The sequence below is a fragment of the Gymnogyps californianus genome, chromosome 3 (assembly GCF_018139145.2).
Source record: "Gymnogyps californianus isolate 813 chromosome 3, ASM1813914v2, whole genome shotgun sequence".
In the NCBI taxonomy this organism is placed as follows: Eukaryota; Metazoa; Chordata; class Aves; order Accipitriformes; family Cathartidae; genus Gymnogyps; species Gymnogyps californianus.
Window position 1 is genome coordinate 72,043,619 of NC_059473.1, and position 22,929 is coordinate 72,066,547.

A 22,929-nucleotide genomic window follows, 5' to 3' on the forward strand; every position below is an offset into this window, starting at 1 on the left:
TGAGTCCCACTAGCAATTGCATGCCTGTAAGTTCTTAAAAATACATAGTTAAGAAAAGGAGAGGTTACTTACAATAGCTACTGACTTCTGATCCTATCAAAGGTGGTGGTAAACCAGTTAGGAATATGGAGCTACTCATTGTAGGAAAAATAGGGACCATGCAGTCAGACATCAGTAACTCAGGGCCCAGCACTGCTGGCTGCTCTCAGCAAGAGGGACACCAAGGAGGAGGGGGAGGCAGCTGCACCCCAGCGGGAGCTGCAGCATTTTGGAGGCAGCAAGGAGGTCACTTAGCAGAGGTCAGTGCCCTGGTTGCACTGTGCAAGGTCAGGTCTGGAAGGAAGCATCTTTGAGCAGACTCTCTTCTTTACACCGAATCAAGGACAGGGAGCTCCTTAGCATCCATACACGCAACCCAGTTACTTCCACCTTTTGGGAGCAAACAAAGCGTGCCAGGTCCTTCTCCTAGCCCAAGGGAGGGGCGATTCCTTCCATTGAGAGTTTACAATTTAGCAAAATTAAAATGAAATCTCAATTACTAAATAAGCATCTTATATGCTTACAAGAATTTTGTTTTCCTGTCTTGTGACCTTTTTCTGATTTTTTTTTTTCTTTTCTAGTGACTTGGAAACTACAGTCACATCAGCATTTCTGTAGCCAAGAGTTTTAAAAAAATCCTTGTAAGAACTATGTAAAGGAGATGAATATTTAACAACAGTTTCTCCTTCACTAAACAGAAATAAGCAGGGCCCTGGGAGGTGTTTGTGTTTGAGTTTTATTTCAGGGCAGGGAAGAGAAGAAGAGAATAGTCTTTTAGTAAAAAGTAAGTAAGTCTACTACAGTTCAATGGACTTTGAATTCCCAAGTTTTTAATTAAAACATGGATCAAAGTAACAACGAATGCCAGTTGGAAAGCCTGCATTGATCTGAAAACAGAGACCAACCAGTCCAGAGCTTTCCAAACCCATCACATTCAGCAGCCCCACAAGAGATGGAGGGGAATAGCACAGACCTGCTCAGCCAGCTGGGCTGTCAAGTGGCTTTTATTTCCCCATGCAAGAGAGCAGCAAAGGTGTTGAGCCGACAGATGATGAAAAGATGGGGGGGTAGGAGGGCAGAACATCAGAGGAAACAAATTCATAAGAATAATTTAATTTAGAACATAAAATTAATCCAACAAAATAGAGGAACAGATGCAAAGGGATTTGAAACTCCTTCTTGGATCATATCCCCTTAACTTTACTATACTCACAATCTGAATGTGATCTTATTTATTCATAATATTGAAACCATATTAATTAAGCAATAAAATACTCCAGACAGCTTATTGTTAGGATTATTTACATAATGTGTGTATTAAGGGGGGAGGAGGACAATTAGTGGCTCCATCCTGAGAGGTGACTAAACGCTGGAGGAAACAATTCCTGGCTTTTTATAGCATGAAGGATTCCTCTTTCTGTTGGAGCACTTGCCACAGACAGTTTTTCAAAGAAGTATGCTAATTAAGATATGTGCTCATACGAGCAAGTATTTGGCTATCTCAGTGTTGCTGTTATTCCACCCATGAAGCTGAGAAAACCAAGGCAAACAGAGAGGAACAAGGAGATCTGAAATATTTCCCATCTCTGACCCCACTAAGTAGGCTAAGTCAGTCATCTGCTTTAACCACAAGGTGATTAGTACAGCAACGACAAACAGATACAAATCTGGATGAGCCCTCTGGGGAGCCTGCCAAGGAATACACTGCCTTTCCAAGTGGAAGATGTGCCACTCTTCGCTTTGCCACGTAACTGATGTGTGACCTTGGGCAGCAAACTACAGATCTCAAGGATGTTGGTTTTGCCTCCAAGGTAGCAGAATAGAGGTCACATCACTAACCTCCTCTGCTCGCTTCTGCAAGCCAGGCCTGTCTGTTACTGAAGAGCTACGGTGTGCAGGACCTAGCTGAATTTTGCCAGTACAAACAAACTTGACAAATAGAAATTAATTAAGAGCAGGAAGGAGTTGATCAACAAATGCTTACCTGAATATTTGGGGCAACAGGCAATATGAAAGTCATTTTCTCTGTCCATGCAAAGAGCTCTCTTACTTTAGAACCCTTGCACTACCTTCAAGTTCCGCAGAGACAGTTGTACAATTTCTTCCAGCAAGGATTACTATGAGCCCTACTCACCTTAAAGCTGGATTCAGTTTTAAGGGACACCACTGATCTCCTAAGCACTTAACAAGTACAGGGCAGGCCATCATGCCTGTGTAATCTACTAATGAGATAGCTGCATCTGTGCTCCAGGTGCCTTCACTATTTCTTAACTGTTTTCCTTTGGAGAGGGATGAACCATTAGCACCTGAGCTTTTCTCCATAGTTTTAGTCTTTCTAATCCTGTGTGCCAGCCATTCCCTGCAGAGCAGTGAGGAACAAGATCTAACTGATGCCCAAGCAGTAAAGCTGAGGGTGGAAGCTGGAACATAATGTCTCTCATGGGCATGGGCTCACTGTCCATGACCAGCATCAGCAGAACAATGCTTGAGAGAGCTCAAGCTTTTAATAACCTCACTGACTAACTTCACAGAACTTTAGGGTTGAGTGAAAGTAAAAGAATACATCTGCAAAAAAATATACTTGCTTGTTTTAAACACTTTTCCTTTTCCAAATATAAAAGTTTACCCTCATCTTGGGATGGGAGATGATAGTAAAATATTTCTCCTCAACATCACTGCTTTTACAAATCTTCTTTAGTTTGTTTGCAAGTGACTTAAGAGAAAAACTTGCTTTTTTCTGTAGCTAAAAGCACCTTGTATGAGGAAGATCCAGTCATGCTGGGAGCACTACGTATATGTTCTGGTAGTTAAGAGTGGAGACTTCATCACTGCTGTGGACAAACTGTTACTTTCTCCATTGTAAAGTCTAGACACATCTTTACTCTTGGAAGAGAAAACTATTTTATTGATCTCCCTTCAGAGACTAATTGAAGGAAGAAGATTTCAAAGGGTTGGTAAGAAAAAAAATTATTCGGCCACCAGGCCATTACTGACAATATGCTAGGATGCTGCAGTTATTCTGTCTAGCTTTTTGATACAGCTGCTCAAAAAGATCTTCCTCCCCTGAATCATTTCCAAAGATTTTGTTTTTCCTCCCCCAACTAAAATATTTATATTGAAAACTGAATTCTGCCTTGCCCTCAAATAAACATCTTGTCTATACATACAGTCACAAAGGGAAGTCTTATAGTCAGATTGCTATACTGAAACCCAGAAAGCCTATGTTCAGTAAGTCACAAAAAGACATGGCTCTGAGGAATGAGTAGGAGAGATCCTATCGGAGCACGGGATTACTGATCTAACCCAGTTACATGGGAGGCCCAAGTCTGAAATGCTATTTTAAATTGTCATTAGACAATAAGGAACCAGAATTACTCATTGTGTCTAACCTAACCTCATTACAGCTTCCACCGGGAATAATTATTTCAAAACGTTTCTTGCTCTTCAGAACCTAAGGGCACAATTTTTGAGTCTTCCTGAGGTTGGCTCAAATCACTTCTCTAAATTCTGCGGAGCTGCTCTGGCTCCCAGCACAAACTGAACCCACCTAGGAACTAATCTTATTTGCAGCAAAGAAACGCAGGTGGCTGCTGCTGCATTCACCTATCTGCCCGACCCCAGCCAACGCCATCACACTGCAGCCCATGGCTGTGTCCCTTACACCCCTTTCCATCACAAAGATTCATTTCTCCAGGTGGGGGGATCCCGCCTTTCAAGTCAGGGCAATGTTACTGCTACCAAATTGTTACAAAGCAAACCTGCCAAAAATCAGGTGCTTTCCTAGTTTGTGTAACCCTTTCCTGCAGAAATGGAAGGATAATGAAATGTGTGTCATTATATGCAATTTGCAACTTATGTATGTTTTGGAGAAACACCTCACACACCCCGCAGCATCCAACGTCTGCCAGACAAAACTTTTCTAAAACAATGATTCACAGGGGGCACAATACTTCATATGCAAAAAATGAGTCATTGCAAATATTTCTTTCAACATCTCGTCTGATTTGTGAAGATCAGAGTGTACTTAATAAGAAATGTGATGTCAGCAAAATAAACTGCATAAAGTTCTGGCAATAATGTTAGCACAGCTGCAGGAGATTATCAAATTGCTGTTTAAAGGAGTAACTAGAAAGACTCTCTCAGTAATAGTTCAGATTCTTTCCACAAATATGAAGTACAGTTCCAATGAAAATGTGTGCTGTGACGTCTATCAGTCAGGTCTTAATGTGTCTAATACTACTTTCTTTTTCACTAGTGTAAATTAGCCTGTTCAGAGCTGACCTTTGAACTTTCAAGGATTTTCAATGCCTTTACAAAAAGATCTAGAGAGCTGCCATCCAAAAGGAGCTGAGGTGGAAGATGCTCTCCTCTGGTTTTTTATACTCAGATGTTCTGTCTGCTGAAAAAAGGCACTAAAAAAAAAGTAGTAGTGATGAAGCTGGAAAAAAATTCTAAAGAGTGACTGAAATCAGAAAGAGAAGTGAGAGTCAACTGGAAGAGGCAATCTTTTCTCTCCATTCTTCTCAGTCATACTGGACTTCAGTGGAGTTAGTCTACCAAACTCTTTTACTGTTTAAGTGTGGGAATAATTATTCCACAACTAAAAAGCTTTAAAAGTTTCCAGAATATTACATCTTCAGCTCAGGAATGTTCTTTTGCACTGTTCTGATCTAAATAGGTATAAACATTGGTCCTGTTTCCCAGTAAGCTACTTAGTCTTCTGGAGATGATTTAGAACTGAAATAATCTCTCCTGGGATTATCAGACATAAAATAATTTCATCTGCACAAATAAACATTGTGATGCATTTCCTGATTAGCCAAAAGAGCACAGCAAGACAAGATTAGGTAAACCAGCTGACGTAAAAGCAAGATATAACATCTCATCTAAGTGGACTATTGAAGTGCTAAACAAAATGAATGAGGAAAAAGTCATTTGTAAAAGTGTTTGTGTGTATGTTTTTTCTTTCTCAAAGAAGCTCATTATAACACAAGTCATAAATAAATGATATTTTACTTCTATAGAATTCCAGTAAACATCATTTGGTAGTTACATTTGTTATCTCAGATTTACAGGGATTTTCAAGCTACATCATTAATGCATCACACAGGTCCAAATCACGTCATGAATTTACAACAACATAAATAATCACAATATAAATGATATAAATAATATAATCACGTCACCAATTTTCAACAATACAAAACTTTTCTGTTTGAGCTTTGACCAATGTGCCCCAGAAACTTTGGTCTGCCATCTGAAAGCTGACCTCTCATTCAAAACATGGGAGACAAAGACTATTCCTGTAATGGAGGAAATGGGCAAGGCTTCCTTTCAATGCTCAGCTAGCTTCTTTTAAAAAAGCTAATTTTTGACACTCATTCAGGAAACCTTTTATTAGTACTAAGAACTCTGGATGATCCTTCAGTAATTCTACTTATTGTTTTCCTCAAAGAACAAAGAGGGTTCATGAATAATGTTTTGGACATATGCATATCCTTACAGCATGTCACCAACAGCCTAGCACCTTCATTTCACTTAATTGGGAATGTGAGAGAGGGATAAAGATTGTACCAGTTTTTCGATGGGGGATGTAGGTCTGGTTTTGGTTTAGAGGGCTTGGGGGCTGGTGGGTTTTGGTTTTGGGGTTGGTTTTGCAAGTTTTAGTCCTGTACTCAGGACCATAAAATTCCAACCTGTTCCAGTAGCACATTAAGCCATTTGTTATCTCAGTTTCTCTATGAGGGGGAAATGCAAAATGAAGCATTTTAGGGCTCCTGGAAGCATGCCTCCTTCTACAGTTGTGGTCCATTCCTCCCTACTATGATTCATACCAAAGACTCTTCCCTCTCCCCCCAAGCTAGAGCTGGTTATAGCCTCAGTACGACAGTTGCTTGTTTACTCTTCCTAACGCTAAGAAATGGCCTGTTTGTTGTTGTCAGAACAAGCAGCAATTTTATAGTATTTAATAAGTAAAAGATCAGTGACTGACCTCTTAGAGGCAAGTTTTGTCTCCGCATACATACACTATACACAACTCATGGTTTTAAACTTCAATGCCTAAGCTTAAGAAGTCAAACAATAAGATACAGTTTAAAACATACCAAAACACACCAGGAGTTATTTTTGCCCTGTTGTGAAGCAAAACAAAAAAATATGTACATTTAATTAGAAGCAATTGTGTGTGAAATGTTGTACACCCACTCAGCGCTGCCACAGCCTCTACAATTTGTGCGGGCGAGCTCCAACAGCGCTGTGCTGCCACCCTCTGTCCTCAGTCCTCCTAAGCAGCAGCAATTAATATTGGGGCAATATTATCTTCTCTTCAACCTGGGAATCCGTGAAGGTTAAAATCTACATCATGCAAGCAGCTGATGAGTTATCAGAGCATAAGAGAGAGCTTGTTTTCTTCCCAAGCATATTAAGCCTTGCTGAGCATCCTGTGCTACCCATAACACTGTGGTTACAGGACCATTTGGGAAGCCCATGGTAAAAGGCCTTGGCTTGGAGGAAGAGTCTGAGCGAAGCAGGCTTGTGTGTACCTGCAGCTGCACTCAGCATATCAAAAAAGGAACAAACCCCAAAGCTGACCCCACATTCATAAGGATCTGACCACTTCTGCTCTGGTGACTTTGTTTGGGTTTTTAAGGTCACCAGGTTTGTCTTACTAGTCCACATTTACTCTATGATAGTCTTTAGAAACAAATAAAGTTAAGCATTGTTACGTACATACATTTCCTGTATTTCAGGGTATGTTTATTCAGTATTTCTCACGTTTGAAACAACTGGAGAAATGTGCTTTCCCTTGCACGTCCCAAAATGTCCCAAAGGACCACTGTTTTGCAAGGCTTGTCAGCATAAAGAGAGGCTCAGGATCTTCCCCATCACACTGACAGGCACTGACTGGCCCAGGGTATTTTCTATGAAGTCAAGAACCAGGATTATTTTGTCCACAGAATCCTCTCCCAGACTGAACTTCTTGAAGCATTTCAATTGAATATTTGTCACTTTGTGAGAGAGAGAGGAGCACTTAATGTAGCCGGAGAACTGAAAACCACCACAGACCCTCAACCATAAAGGAAAAGGAGCGATATCTTAATAATCAAGCAGAATGGCAAAACAACTTCCACCTTCCTGGCTAGAGTGTGTCTGGCTCCAGTCCTTCAACTCAATGCCAAGTAACTCTTTCAGTCCCATGTTTAGGCAAGTTCCATCAAGAAATCAAGAATTATAACAAGAGAGACTAGATTAATAAACTCTGAGCAGTAATTCAGCCAAATACACACATTTCTAGCCTAGCTATATAACAGCAAGGAAAAGAGCCCTGTGGCTGGTGACATGGGAGACCTGAACAGAACACAAACAGTCCCAAAGTGTCCTCGGTCTCAGCTTTCCATAAGAACTGCCAATCTTGCTTTTGAGGGCTTCTGTCTGCTCTGAAAGGAAGGCATAAAGCAGAACGTGAAGCTGAAAACAAGGACAAATGCCAATAAGACCTTCTCTTCTGTGTGCTTTTTCCACAGGAAGGGAAAAAAACGGACCATAATCTGCTAAAATGAGCTGCAGACCAGAGAAAGCCAACTATTTCTCAGGAGGTTGTCAAGCATTAACAATATTCCACCGTACCGCAGCAAGCTTACATGGAAAGGATTTCGCACAGTGCTAAGCAATGCATCAACGCTTTGTGAAGCCTAGCTTTAGGCACACTTGAAATACCTAGGCAGAGCTTTACAAACTACAGTGGGAATAAAAAAAAAAGCTAGATCTTCAGGGTGAGACAAAGTCATTCCAGGGTATGTAGATATTTCTAGATGGTTTTGCAGCATCCTGCTCACCCTTCAGTATTTTGCTGTTTCTGTTCATTTTCAGATTGTCTCCCCCACGGCACTATTATGCCTTATGGTGTTTGGAAGTCATAAGTGCCCTTTTGCACTCATTAAGCTCTCAGCAGAAAGTTGCTGGAAGTCAGGGTGTCAAAGTGTCTGGCAAGAAAAGAAAGCAGAAAGCGTGGAAGGAGTGCAAGGAAAACACAAGGGTGTGTGTCAGCCCCTCCTTCCCAGGGCAGGGGAGAGTTCATAAATTGGCTAGGGGTCACTACACAATTGCTAATGCCAACCTCCCATTAGCGGGCTGCTAAGCTCTGTTTGGGCGGGGAGTGGAAGGGAAGGACAGAAAAGCAGACATTCCTCTCTTTTACAGTTACAGCTCCCAGACATGCCAAGCAGAGGGATAAAAACACTGTCATCTTACATTTAGAAAGGTCACTTTTGCTGGTGCTTGTGGCTTTATCACAAGCTGTAAGGGCCACAACGAGCAGTAGACAGTTGTGTGCACATATGCATGCACCCACATACACAGGGAAAGGTAAGATCTAAATAAAGACATTCTAGCTATGCATGGACTTTTGAGACTAAAGGGACACTGTAGAAACTGTAATAGGTGTGACTCCACTTGGAGACCTTGAAATCAGAGTCCTTAGAAACCCCCATGAGATGTGAGTAACGCACGTATTCACATGCATCCCCACTGGTACATAAAATTTACTGCAGAAGAGAATCAACAATTTCACTTACATCAATGACAGCCTTTTTCCTAGAGGAAAAAAACCCACCCTTGTATAAAAATAGCCTCTATTCATTGACCCTAACAAAGAAGTAAACATTGCTTTTCTCCTCCTGTTGCTCAACAGCAGCTTCAAAATAGCTCTTAGAAGAGAGCTCACTTTCCTAGCCCTCTGACCCAGAACTGCTCCTTCACTTTTTCTCCTTGCAAATATATTGGTTTTCCAAATTAAACCACAAAGTACAGCACCAGCATGAAGACAGCCTCTTGACTTTATACTCCTTCCCCTCTAGCTCTCAATACAAGCATGCCTGAGGCTCCACTGTTCTTAAAAAGGTCTTAGTAGAGACTGAACTGAAAGAAATTCTACCCTGCTTACCGGCTATCTGCAACTACTACCTCGACACCATTTTTCTATTACACTTACTATCTAATTTTCTCCAGTTCAGCTTTCATCCTCTTCAGCACCAAAATCCCTCCTGAAATTCCAGATGGCATCTTCCTTAGCAAAGTTTGTATTGTTATACTTTAGCTTATTTTGCCTTGTCTAAATTTTTTGATTCATTTACATCCTTATTCACAAATCTGCACAGACCTGGTCATGACAGTTGAGTACATTGCTCCCTGTGGTCCAAAAATCTGTTCACAACCTCCTATCTTCCATGAACATATTAAAAACAAAAAACCGCACATCCATGCAAAATTATTTGTACTTTATCTCCTACAGTAGGAGGAGATAAAGTAGCAATGAGGCCTCTGTAGCAATGAGGCCTCCATCTTCAGCATACCCTGTGTGAAAGACTACTATCTCTTCTGCTCTAAAGCTACTGCCTGAGTTTTACGGCATGCCTCTTACTCCTGATGAAGATGACAAAGGCACACGAGTGAGTAACAGTTCACTACAGGAGATACGCATGCAACCCACAGATGCCAAAATAAAAAGAACATTGCTCTTTCTAACCAGCTTTGGCATGAGAGCTCTTTAATCACCATTATTTATAAGGCCAATTAAGCACCCAAGTTGCTTGATATAGTAAGGTGAGCGTTTCCCTCCCTCCCAGTCTGCCATCCCATACTTTGCCGTTGTTTGGAGGGAACCTGTCAGTGGCTGTAGCCTCTAAGACCGGACTTTAATTTTCTCCTAGCAGTCAGAATTAGCTGGCAGAGAAGGCGACAGCCTGACAGCCTTCTGTTAGTACTAAAGTACTGTCTAATGCACCTACTATCAGAGGTAATTTTACAGAGAAGCCTAGAGATAATTTTTCAATTTGCTGTCTAGTGAATCAATTGCAGCTCAGTAATCAAGACAATGGCTGTAAAATGCAATGTGTGGAGTGTATAAGTGGAGTGACGGTTTCACGCTGCAAATCTGAATCCGAGCAGAGTAATAGTATTTTCCCTTAAGCCTACGGAAACCCCAGAAGGACTTCGGAATTTAAATGGGTAGAAGCAAATTACAACTGCTGATACTCTTAAAGATTCTTCTTGCTTCTGATAAAACTAGCAGGGAAATCAGTGTAGGCAGGCTTCAGTAAAAGCAGTGTGCTGTGGAAAGGCATAGTTGAGATCATACCCTTCTTTCTTACAGAAGGACTGAATGAAAATTTAGGACTGTTGTAAATTGGGAATACCTCCAATTCACAGACATCACTGTTGCTCTTCACTTAAAAGATCTTTAGATGAAACATAGCACCCTAAGGGCAGCTATGTCATTTTCATGTCAGTAAGTCTCATGTGAATAGTTTGGAACAAGGTTCTGGCTGGATTTTTGTTCTGATTTTTAATATATGTTTGCTTGAGGAAGGAGAAAACTAGGAGAAATATAACAGGAAAAGAAATAAAGGCTAGGTACCTGATACTATGACCTTAAAATGTAACAAAAAAATTTTGTGCAAAGTCCTATCAGGTAGAAAGGGATTTCAGTTATAAGCAAAGCAAGTCCTTCCTGTTTCCGCTGGTTCCCAAGAAATAGGGTTTCCTCTAAGACTGTCAAAATTCTAAGAGATCATTTGTGAGGCCCCCAAGTTTGGCTGATCAAAAGAAGGTTTCAATTTCAGATAAAATTAGAAGGAAGGTTCTATACACTGCACTTCTAGAGATGGAGAGGTCCTCCTGTATGCACTCATTTTTAATTCATTAATCGTTTATGTTTTTAAGTTTACATTCAAAAGGTTTACAACCAAAAAGGATGAGGATGTCATAGCAATCTTCTGTTTCCTTTATTCTGAATTACACAGGTAGGATAGGAAATTACATGTCTTTCTAAAGAAGAGAGATGAAAACAGATAAAAAAGGAATAGTTGATAACCAATTTCCATACTAATCTCAGGGTACAGATAACTGAAAACAGTTCCCCTAGTGAGTATAACTTCTCCCAGAGGCAAAGACCATGCCACTACAGAAAAAAAAAAGATAATTTTTCACTGTTTACACAGGTATGTTCTCCAGGCTTGGGCAAAGCAGCTCCTCATTGAAAAGGGAACAGAATTCCAACAGGCTACACCACGTCCATATGTTCAAAAGGTTTTACCTAAAGGAACCTTAAATGCTGAGCCGTTATAAAAATACAAGACAAAGAACAGCAGCAGAAACAGGCTAGTTTGTTGCCTGCCTAGAAGTTGGCATCAGTGTATGTTGTATGGACCCTGTAAGAGATGGTCTCTGTCTCAAACGTTATAGCCTACTTGGGGAAGACAGAAAGGAAGCAATATTACTGAAATCCCAATGGAAAAAAGTGTTTAATCTGTTTAACTATCCATAGTAACACAGGAAGGCTACAGCCAAGTGAACAATTCTCTGACCAGTGCTTTACCCACAAGCCTATCCTTCCTTTTAGCCTCTAAAGGAGGTTAAATATCTAAAGGGCACTTAAATGTTTTTCTTTTGTGTTACTGAAATGAAGCTGAAGAACTATCTGCAATTTATTGTGGAATAGTATAAAAATTAGCAAACCAGGATAGATGTAGGTAATACTACAGTTATACACGACTTATTTTGCCCACGAACATTTGCTAAAAAAGAAACCAGATGTTTCACTGCTTTGGACAGATGCACCATTTTTAGAGGCAATAATTTAAATTCATTGTCGGAATAAGCATACTTGTACTTTAGCCTGGTAATTTATCTGTCTGGGAAAACAACTTTTGCATAGAGAGCACTGCCTGCTTTGTTATAGAATGCTTAATAGAATTGACACTGCAGGCTGTTAAAGTCCAGTTCATGAACACACAAGATGGAGAAAGATAGTTTGGAGACTCTTCTGGTTTTATTAGTACATTGATTTGTAGAATAGCTTTTAAAATCAGATCTCTATTCTAAGACACAAATTAAGAACACTCGATCTAAAATCACCTATTGGATTGCTGGAGCTATCTTAGTACTGGATATTTGCTTCAGGTATATAAACCCGAAAAAAAAAGCTGTACATCCAATTTAAACATGTTGTTGGCTTTGTTAACCATTTGTAAACAAGCATGTGGGCCAGGTATCCATCCATTTGTGTAAAAGTCCCATGCCTAAATATATGTCTGTGGCAAGTTATTTATGGCGAATTAAGAAAATTTATTGCAAATTAAGAAAAGCATTTCTAGGCCCATGAAGGTTGTTCCATACATCTCCCAAGACCTCCATTTTCTCACAGTCACTGTCTGCTCCATGAGAAGTGCCCCTTCAGGGACTTGTGTGAGAAAATAGACGTGGCAGACTCAAGCTGGGAATAATAAGTAGCACTTAAAATACCCACAACCAGAAAAAACCCAGCAAGACTATGTGGGACAGCAATTTAGGCCAGTGCACGAGACATCATGAGTCAATTTTTATTTTCTAGTATTCCAGTATTTTCTCTCCAATCCAGCCTAATCTGTGCTTACTTACATACAATACTAATAACCTGAGGTCGGAGCTTGTCTCTGCAGCAGGGATACAAAACGTTAGTCTCTCACATCACAGGGGATGTGTCCCTGCTTCTCCAGTATAATTCTCTCATTTCCTCCCGTTATATGGACTGAGCCAAATAGTTTGCTTCTGTTGTCCAGCATTTCTGACATGTCTGACATGACAAAAAAAACCCCATACAACCAAAAAAAAAAAAAAAAGGAGGGTGGAGAGAGAGAGAGGGTCACTTACTTACTTACTTTATTTATACAAATCCATAAATCCAGAAGACAGAGTACTCATCTGGTGTGAGAGTTCACAGTATCTAGGAAATTCCTCTGGCAGATTTCCTGTACCACCGGGGAAAGCTTTGACCACTGCCAAATTTGCTGCAATGAATCCCAATTTGCTTTTGCCATGCTCTGAGAGAGACAAGCCAGCCTTCTTTCCAAGAGAGAGTTTGTAACTGTGAGTTACGTGGGGAATTAGGTACCCATTTATCTTTGGCACTTCCTGATGCCTTGCTTCTCTGACTCCATTGGTGCCCAACAATCCCTTTCTTAAGCATCTAACCACCACACATTACCTGGAAAGCCCAGGAACCTAGCTTCAGGTTGAACACTCTGTTTTGGGGAGGTCAAAATGTCACTAATGCAACAGTAGCTCCTGAACACATTGGATTATTTGAGTCAAATGCCACCAGTCCTATTAGCATACCAACAACAATCTGACAGTTTACCAAGAGTTTGTTTTCACTCCTGGAGACTAATTAAAACCAGGCTAGTTCAAAAATTAAGCTGGAACACCACATAGAGAAGATGCTGTTAAAAATGCATCCATGTGAAGTACAGGTGACTGACCTGTGCAGTACCTATGCAGTACTTCTAGACTTTCAGGTTGGTTACATTTTGCCCTGGAGGAGTGTCCTGGTTTCGGCTGGGACAGAGTTAACTTTCTTCTTAGTAGCTGGTACAGTGCTGGGTTTTGGATTTAGTGTGAGAATGATGTTGATAACACGCTGATGTTTTAGTTGTTGCTAAGTAGCACTTATCTTAAGCCAAGGACTTTTCAGTTTCCCATGCTCTGCCAGCAAGCAGGTGTGCAAGAAGCTGGGAGGGAGCATAGCCGGGGCAGCTGACCCAAACTAGCCAAAGGGGTATTCCATACCATGGAACGTCATGCCCAGTATATAAACAGGGGGGAGTTTATTAGACCATGTGTTTCACTGTGTCAAGTTCTAACAGAAAAATCAAAATCAAATGTTTTCCTCTCTAGCAGGTCAGGAAGTATCACTGCTTATTCACTCCGTATTTTAAACAGAACTGCAAGCTGTTCTGCACTTAAAACAGCAGTTCAGGTTATTTCCCATTTTGCGTGATCAAGGTAAAAACCTCTACAACAAGAATTTTTGGGTACTTCAGCAACTTTCATGCAGTAGGTTAATGGTCTTCACAGTGAAGACCAAGTGCTCTTCTTTGCCAAGATCCCTTTCAGGCAATAACTTGGACTTTAGGGGCTCTAATAGCCTCCCTGGTTTCCACAGAACAATTTCCACAGATCATTGAAGAAAAGACTGTCGCCTTCACTGACAGAACAGCAGGAGCAAGTTTAAAACTCCTTTATAAAGATTCAGTTTTAGTGCAAAAGAGATAACAACAAACGGTGTCTCAGAAAAAGATAGGTCCTAGCCAAAGAGCTCTCTAAATAGAAGGACTGGCTGATAAGAAAGGCACAAATTCTAAGAACTCTTTTCATCTTTTTTTTTTTTTTTTTAAGAGAGATAGGAATTGAAGATTAAAGTCATTCAGCGCTGTCCTCCTCACTCCCAGAACAATCCTACAAAGAGAGCAAGAGCACAGCACAAAGCACAACAAAGAATTAGTTGGACAAGTTTCTAGACAGCAGCACCCACAAAACCTCCTTCAGCTGGTTTCAAAGTTATAGTGATTATTTAGAAGGTAAAGATAGGATAGATGAAAAATCACAGCAACACACCACCGCAGCTTTGTACATGAAATGCTCAAGGAGGGTACACAGAAAGAACAAAGCAGGGAAACCTTTTCCCTTGGTACTCATATTATTCTGAGTATGAGCACTGTTTACCTTGGAGTATTTGATGTCTGGAAAGGCAGTAGCCATTAACCATCATTTCTCAATAGACAAGACTGAAATCTTCTGGCAGCATCACACCAGAAGTGGGATTTGCCATAACAAATGGCATTCACAGTGTACTTGCTTATACAAAAAACTCATGGGTCTGTCTGTAGGCCTCCTGTATCCAGCTTTCTGTCCTAAATCAATCACAGAATACTGAACTTTTAAACTGATCAATATAATCTTGGCCTAAACATCCAGTAATTTCAGCCTCATCTTTCATCTTACCCCTCAAGGCAATTTGTCAGAGTTAGATGCACAAATATGAATAAATTATAAATCCTTGTTTCTCACCTTCCACACAAGTGCCCTAATCACCAGTGTAGGGGGATGGGTGTAAAGACACAGTCCATTATTCCTGGTCGAGCCACTCAATGTATAATAAAGGGAAATCAAGATTAATAGAGCCAGAAGAAGAGCACAAAAGACTGTGACTCTACATTGACTGTAAGCTACAGTTACAGTCTGTTGGGGGGAAGAATTCATTCTCTTCATCTTCTCCACTAATTGTTTAATTTCAATACAGAAAAGTCCTCAAAGCAAGGACCAGAGCCCAGAGCATCACCTTGCAAGGAGTGACATCATCACTATACACATCAGGAAACAGCTGAAAGAGTTTTTTATTGCAATCAGCTTCAGCTTGTCTCCTGTTTTCTAGGAGAGTGCTCTGACCAGAGATGATGGCTACTTCTACACAGAAAGCTAAATAGTGCCAGAGCCTATTCTCTGGCCCTGATAGCAGCTGTTACAGACCAGCCACATCCATAGCATTAAACCTCTTTCCCTCCAGAATAGTTGTGTCCCTTTCAAACTACACACTGGGAACTGTCCTTGGCCTGTGCTGGGAGAGCACTTTTTGACCCACCCAAGGAGCCAGACACCATACTAATAAATTAACATCCAGAGACCATTTGATTTGCTGGTATAGGCACAATTTTTGAATCCTGCTCACTGATTTCTCTGCCATTCAGATACATAGCAAGACAGAGCGGTTCAGCAGACGCACGCTTCTGAGCTGCTGGAAGACTTAATTTTAGAAAGGTGGTGACTACAAGTTAGGTATTTCTGCTGTTGAGCAACAATCCAATAAACATTACAAAGGTTCCTTATTAACTCATTTTTGGTATTCATGTCTCTGTTTGGAGTGATTTTCTAGGAGAAATACACCTGGTTTGGCTCCTATCATCAACATAATTACTTAGCTTCACCATTCAGCTCTTGATGCTTTTTTCTCTTGGTTAGTTAGCTGTTCAGAGCCTACTAATATAAGCAAAAGATTAAAGCAAAACATGATATATATAAATGTGCTTGTTGGGAAATGAGTGAAGAAGGCAGGGCAGGCTCTGAAAATAGGATTCCCTCTTCCCCATAACAGAATACTTAAAAACTCTCACTACATGAAAGCTTGTCAGAGGGGATTCAGGAGCACTGTCTCAGGTGGCGCTCTCTCAACCCACATATTATTTGCTATTTTGCATCACTCCTCACAACTGGGCTTCAACATTAAAAGTCAAATGTTGCATAACAGGTCTCAGAGAGAAGATTTATTTGGTAGAATTCACCCTCAAACCAAGAATCCAGCACACACACTTTCAACCACAATGATTTCCCCTCTCTGTACTCTTCCACACTCCTCTACTCACAAGGAAACAGCTGACTGAGGATCACAGGAACAAACCACAGCATCAATATCCCATAGAGAGCACGAACCTTGCAGCAGTGTATGAACTACTCTGATTGTATGCACTCATAGTCATCACCAATTCTTACCAACACCAGTAAGGGCACATTTGGGATTTTTACGGTGATGCTATTTAGCTTTGATTTTGAGCCAAAAAAGACTAGGAAAACAACTATAGAAAGTCCAGTTTATCTTTAAAACTTCTACCTCAGAGAGCCATTTTCAATTGCCTCAGGTCGTTCACCTCCCAAGATTAGCTATCATAAATTCACACCACCAATGCTTTAGAAATAAGAAGGATTTGATTTTGAGAGAGATACAGACAATTAAAAAAAAAATAAAGTCCAGGGACAGACAAAGTGGTTGGAAGTTACCTCAGCCTGAACCAAAAGACAGGAGAGCCTCTTCATAAAACAAAGCAGTCAACCTCCATGTTTTTACAACCTGTTTTGGCACTCCTGAAGTGTGCTCTCTCTGTGAGGTGCCAGCTCATTGCAGTCACTTCCCTATCGATCTGCCTGCTGCATCTCTGGAAAGGTCAAGTAGGATGAGGGCCCTTTCCAATGCTCTTTCAAAGCACTTCATTCCCTTCCAGAAAGGGCGAAAGCTCTCAGGTGACAGGCTAATTAATTCAGTCTTCTCAGCTGTGCAGAACTGTGACATTTATAATTTATTCTGAAAGGAAAATAAATATGATTTAATCCTGTTGAAGACATCACCACATCCCTCACCAAAATCTTGTGTTACAGTTTTATTCAGACGACACTTCAAATGTGTCAGATTAACACTTTGTACGTATTTGTACTCTATGCTTGCCTCTTTCAAAGATGGCTCCAGTGTTACCACATACAAATAACATATGTATTTATATAAAAAAAAAATTTACAGTGTTTCACAGCAGTGGCTACAAACTCTTAAGTAGAGCTATTGTAAACTATTTTTTTAGGACTATTACTGTAGTATTTTCCATAAAACAAGGGTTTTGATTTCTACCCATGAGACTGCTGCTTCAAAAATAGTACAGTTACATATTTCAGTCAGCCATGGTATAGGTTTAGTTTATTTTACAACAAAACAAGAATTCTTTGTGTGTTCATGTAAAGAACTGAGATTTTCCTTCAGGAAATGTGAAGGTCATCCTTGCAAACAAGAGACGTATATAAGAACATGAGCACTGCAGAGCAGTTAAATTTAGGGAAACTTTCAATGCAGTAAATATTTAGAATACTTTCTGATAGATCATAGAATCACAGAATCTTAGAATGGTTTGGGTTGGAAGGGACCTTAAAGATCATCTGGTTCCAACCCCCCTGCCATGGGCAGGGACACCTTCCACTAGACCAGGTTGCTCAAAGCCCCATCCAACCTGGCCTTGAACACTTCCAGGGAGGGGGCATCCACAACCTCTCTGGGCAACCTGTTCCAGTGCCTCACCACCCCCACAGTGAAGAACTTCTTCCTTCCATCTAATCTAAATCTACCCTCTTTCAGTTTAAAGCCATTACCCCTTGTCCTATCACTACATGCCCTTGCAAAAGATGCCCAGAGCTTAGACTAAATGAAAACAAGCCAAATGCAGACAATTTTTTTGTCGTGTTCAAAAGTGCCTTTGCTTTCCTTGGATGCAGAAACACACAACGAGGCTCACTATCTCCTTAGCAGGATGGGACCCTTGTAATGGCTTTAAAGGACAAGGCTGAGTCAACTATTAAAACAGGTCTAGTTCAGATGCAGCCTGTCCTTCAGGTAAAGGGATTCCTGTATACAGTCTGCCTTCTGTCAAAACCAGCAACCAGAGCAATTTTTTAGCTGAAGGTACCTTTTCCCGTAGGCCAAGGCAGAACATAACCATTTACCATGCAAACCCTCATGGTAGAAGGCCATGACAGCTGTATGGACACTGGTGCAGACAGTTCTTGAGTCTAAGCCTCCTTGATAATAAATACCTCTTACTTTTTTCAGTGGCTCAAGATGTCCTAGATCCTTTGGAGAAATAACCCTTTAATATTAATGGCATTTAAGAATCAGAGTGATTTACTGTAGCTTTTCATCAAACTGCTCCGCTTATATTTCTAGAAAGACAATGTCCTTTCCAGTCTTATGCTCCAAAGTCATCAACTCTTGTCCTCTGCTGTCCCCACAGCCATATCAAATAATTTATTTTAACAGCAGATCAAGCACCAGCCAAGGCCTAGATAATTTTTAAGCCCTATTACTCCTGCTGGAAAGCTATTTCAGAACTTGAATGCTATGGTGGTTTGTAACGTTCTTCAGTGTTTACTAACCTCATACCCAGCTGTTCTGGGCCTAACATCATATCCTGTATCTTAAACAGGCTTTCTTCTATCATGATGTTTACCACCTTGATGTACTTAAAATTATTAAAAACTTTGGTTTTCAGTCTAACCTTCCTAAACTAAGTAAGTCAAGTCCTTTCAAGAAAATAAGCTCTCCATTCCCCCAATTCCTGATGAACTTATTCGGGTTTGAACTCACCTTTCCTGATAATGGCTACTGGAGGTGTCTGTTAGTCATCTTAGAACTGTATCTGCCTTTCCCATGGCTGTATCGGCAGTGGTGGCCTAGTCGGGTGGCAAGCGGCTAATACACCCACATTTGATCAGTTTATTCCCTTCAAAATGCTTATTGTCCCCAGGTTTTCACATAGCAACGCACAAAATTGTTTCACTGCTATAACTCCAGTCTTATTTGTTTCTGGTCTATACACTAATCTTCCTACACATAGGCAGTATTTCCCAAATTTTCTCAGCATTCTCCAACTGGAATAAGTGAAAATATTTTAAGAGTCCCAAAAATCCATGCTTGCAAAAATACACTGATAGCATCCTTTCATCTATAAATTTTCCCTTGGAAAAGAATCTTTCAAAGAACAGTAGAATAATTTAATTTGAAAGGTATCTCTGGACATCATTTGATCCCACCTCTCACTCAAAGCAGGGTCAACTTGGACATTAGATCGGATTGCTCAGGCTCATCCCCAGCAGAGCTCTGAATCTCTTCAAGGGTGGAATTTTCACATTATCTCCAGACAACTTGATCCAGTGTTTGACCCTGCTCACTGTGAAAAAACCTCTTCATAACTTCTAATTAGAATTTCCCTTGTTGCAACATGTGTCCTTTGCCTACCATCCTACCACTGTGCACCTCTGTGAACAGTCTGGTTTCCACGAGTTCCACATTTTTCTACTAATTTGTGTCTTCTCATGTAATGATTTACTCCCTAGCATTGTATCAAGTGCTTTACTGAACTACAGAGGACTAACAAAAAACCCCATGTCAGCCTGACACAATCTACTGTTAGTAAACACATACATCTCATTTTCCATTTACATGCAAGTCCCCACATATTCTTACTTCAAAGCTGGTTATAAAGGCTTCTATATTCTGAGTCAAACAAGTCTGTAGCAATCTGGATCACATTTCTTTGTTTAGTAGCATATGTACTATTTTCCTATTATTTTAGGATAGCATCTAAGCTTTTTTAATGAGATAGATAAACTTCCTTTTCCAAACATTCTCATAGAAAATTTTTATTTTAGCCTCATTTAACTGTGTTCTAACTGCATTACTGTACTCAATTGCATTACTTTACTAAAAACTAAGGCAAACCGCTTCCTTTGTTCTGGTGCCATACTAACACCACCTCTAACTGCTAGGCCACTTCTACTCCACAGTACCACCATATCATCCCTCATTCTCTTTATTTACTGTTCCTTCGAAGCAAGTCAGCTACAGCAACTTTTGGCCAACTGTCAGTCCACTTAATAGGCCGCGTAAGTTATTTACAGTTTAGGTTTAACTCCTTTTACCTAGCTCAGCTCTGCCCCTTCTTTTTACCCAGCAGGTCCCGCAACTATTGTCAAAGATAAAATACCTCCAGATACCCTCAGCTGCAAAGCCTCCATCTTCACATCAACGCACAGTTCTCAAACAGTGCGTGAATTACCTCCAAACCAAGCAAAAACCCACATAGATAAATTAGTGTACCCTCTAGAAAACAATTACTTCTTCAGCCAGAACAAGTTTCATCTAAACACCCTTATTTACTGATTTCTATTCCTCAGTCACCTCAGTAACTGCCAGCTGTTTGGCTTCCTAAAGCTTTTCTCTCAGCTGGCTCTGCCGCATTTACCCTCAGCAGCTAGCTCTGAGCTATCATCAAAAGTAGGGGGTCTCGTCATGTCAGCTGCAAAGTTATTAGTTTATTCATAACGCACAGCTCCCAAAAGGGAACTAAATTGCAATCAAACCCACCATTGTACAACAAGTGAGCAAATTCTCTTCACCCAGAGAAACCAGGGTGGCTCCTTCCTCACCCAGGACAGGCCTTGGGCAGACTCCTGGGCTCACCACGGCTTCTTCACTGCACCCACCCACCCTGGGAAGCGGAAGGAGGCAATGACCAGCCAGGCAAGCCCAATCCACTCGGAGGCCCACAAAGCCGGCAGGGCTGCCGGGAGGCGGCTGGGCCACTGCCAAGGCCTCGGCCGACCAAGGAGATGGCAGGGAGCTGCTGGTGAGACAGGGCTGGAGGTGGCTATAGCAGTGCGAGACACAGCTACACGTGATGGACAGTGCCGCCGTGGATGGTGGGACACTGCAGGGGGCATGGGGGAGACGTGTGAGCTACAGGTGGACTTCACAGAGAACTGGGGAACCGGAGGGAAGTAATGAGGACATTTTGGGGAGTATGATCTCGCAAAGCCAATATCATGTAGGTTGTTATTGTTATCAATGTTTCCATAAAAGGCCAAGATCACCTAGGTAATGGTATCAGAAATACCAAAACTGGGTACGGATATAGCAAAACAAGGACCAATGTGGGAAAAGTAATTAGGGGCAGGTTGCTCTTTCAGGAGGACACTGGGGTAGAGAAGGGAGGATGCAAGGACAGCAAAGCAGGGGACTGGAGACCAGGGAAAAAGAGAATGTGGTGTGCTGACCATGTGCCCGTTGCTGCCAGCGGGTACCTGTTAGGCAGCCCTGCACTTGATCACCACAGCTGGAGCAGGACAATAAACAAAATGCCCTGTGCTGATCATACTGGAAGGGTCAGGCCTGCTCCCACAGTCAGGAATGCCGAGGCAGGTGCCAGGTGGGTGCTTCCCCTCCCTGTCCAGGGAGCACCCGGACAGATGGACCAAGCATCCTAGTATCACCACATTGGTGCTTGATCCAGGCCTGAGGGCATCAACAGTATGCACCACTTCACAACATTATTACCGTAATTCTTGCTGGCATATCTCTGCAGAAGTACACCCATCACTGTTCCTAGGATTCACAGCAAGATTGGTGCTTCCAAAAGATGCAGGACTTGGTGAGCACGCACTGCAGAGTCTTACGTTGCGTGCAGCACGTGTACAGTAGGTACACTCGCTCCGAGGGGTGTCAGACTGGGTGACCGCATGCTGCAGAGCTGCATGCCCAGGAAATGTTTCCAGTTATCCCATCATACAGTCAGAGCTGCTGTTTCAGAAAGCTGCAAGATCTCAAGGAGGCCTGGGCTACATGTGGAGTCTTCAGACTTCACGTGGACACAGTTTCTAGAAATGTAGAAGAAAGCAAATATATGGTGGCCTTGTATCAGCCCCTGAAAACAAGAGATTATTCAAACAAAATTGATACATTTTGGTTCTCTTGCCTTTTGAACTCCCCTTGCTCCCTAGCTCCATGACAAAACGTATGGTTAATATTCCCGGGGACATTAAATCAAGTGCCTTGACCCTCAGTACAAAAGTTTTCACCATTACTTATGTTACAGGACTTTACAGTTGCCTTTAAGCTCCAACAGTCTCCAATGCTCTTCCCAGCTTTTACTTCTATCTGTCTACTCAGACTTACATGTTTTCTCCCCAGACCACGGGGACAGTTTTAAGAGCTCCCACTACTTTTCCCTCCTAATCTTGCAAGTTAGATGACACGTCAGGACTTTTTAGTTCCCTCCTCTCCTCCCTTCTTTTCCTTGGTCAAGTGTTGAAGGAGTAGGAGCAAACTCACCTCTTTCTCAAATGAGCTGATAATCTTTTATTCCCTATTTCTCTCTTCTCATGTACACTGTCAACTGCACCTGGCCATAAAGGAAGTAAAGGAGAGTTCTGCTTGATTTCTGTGGCAGTCTTTATTGACAGCTTTCCAGAAGAAAGGCAAGTGGGGTCAAGCGGAAACAAAGCTTGAAATTTTCTAGAGACTGACTATCCTAAGTTGCAAATAGCACCAGACAAATTCTGACAGGCTTTAGTTTGAAGCTGCTGTGAAACCTGCCTGTAACGCTCAGGCCTACGACACACTCTAACACTATCTTACCTGATGACTTTTTAATAGATGTTACTGTGTTGGACAGAAAGACTCTTTTCCTCTAAGTACTTTTTCCTATATGAAAGAACAGTCACTGAGCTCTCCTTAAGGGAGGAATTTTTCCCCAATCAAAAATCAGAGAACATGGCCAAAACCTGAACCTTGGATCTAAGTGAAGCTGAAGTTCTAAAACACATATGCTGGGCTTACGGCAGATGCAATACCTTGAACCAAGTTACAAATTAAATCTTTATGATCTCTCAGAAAGTTTGTAACTCAAGTTTTGTAGTACAGAACCAGCCAAA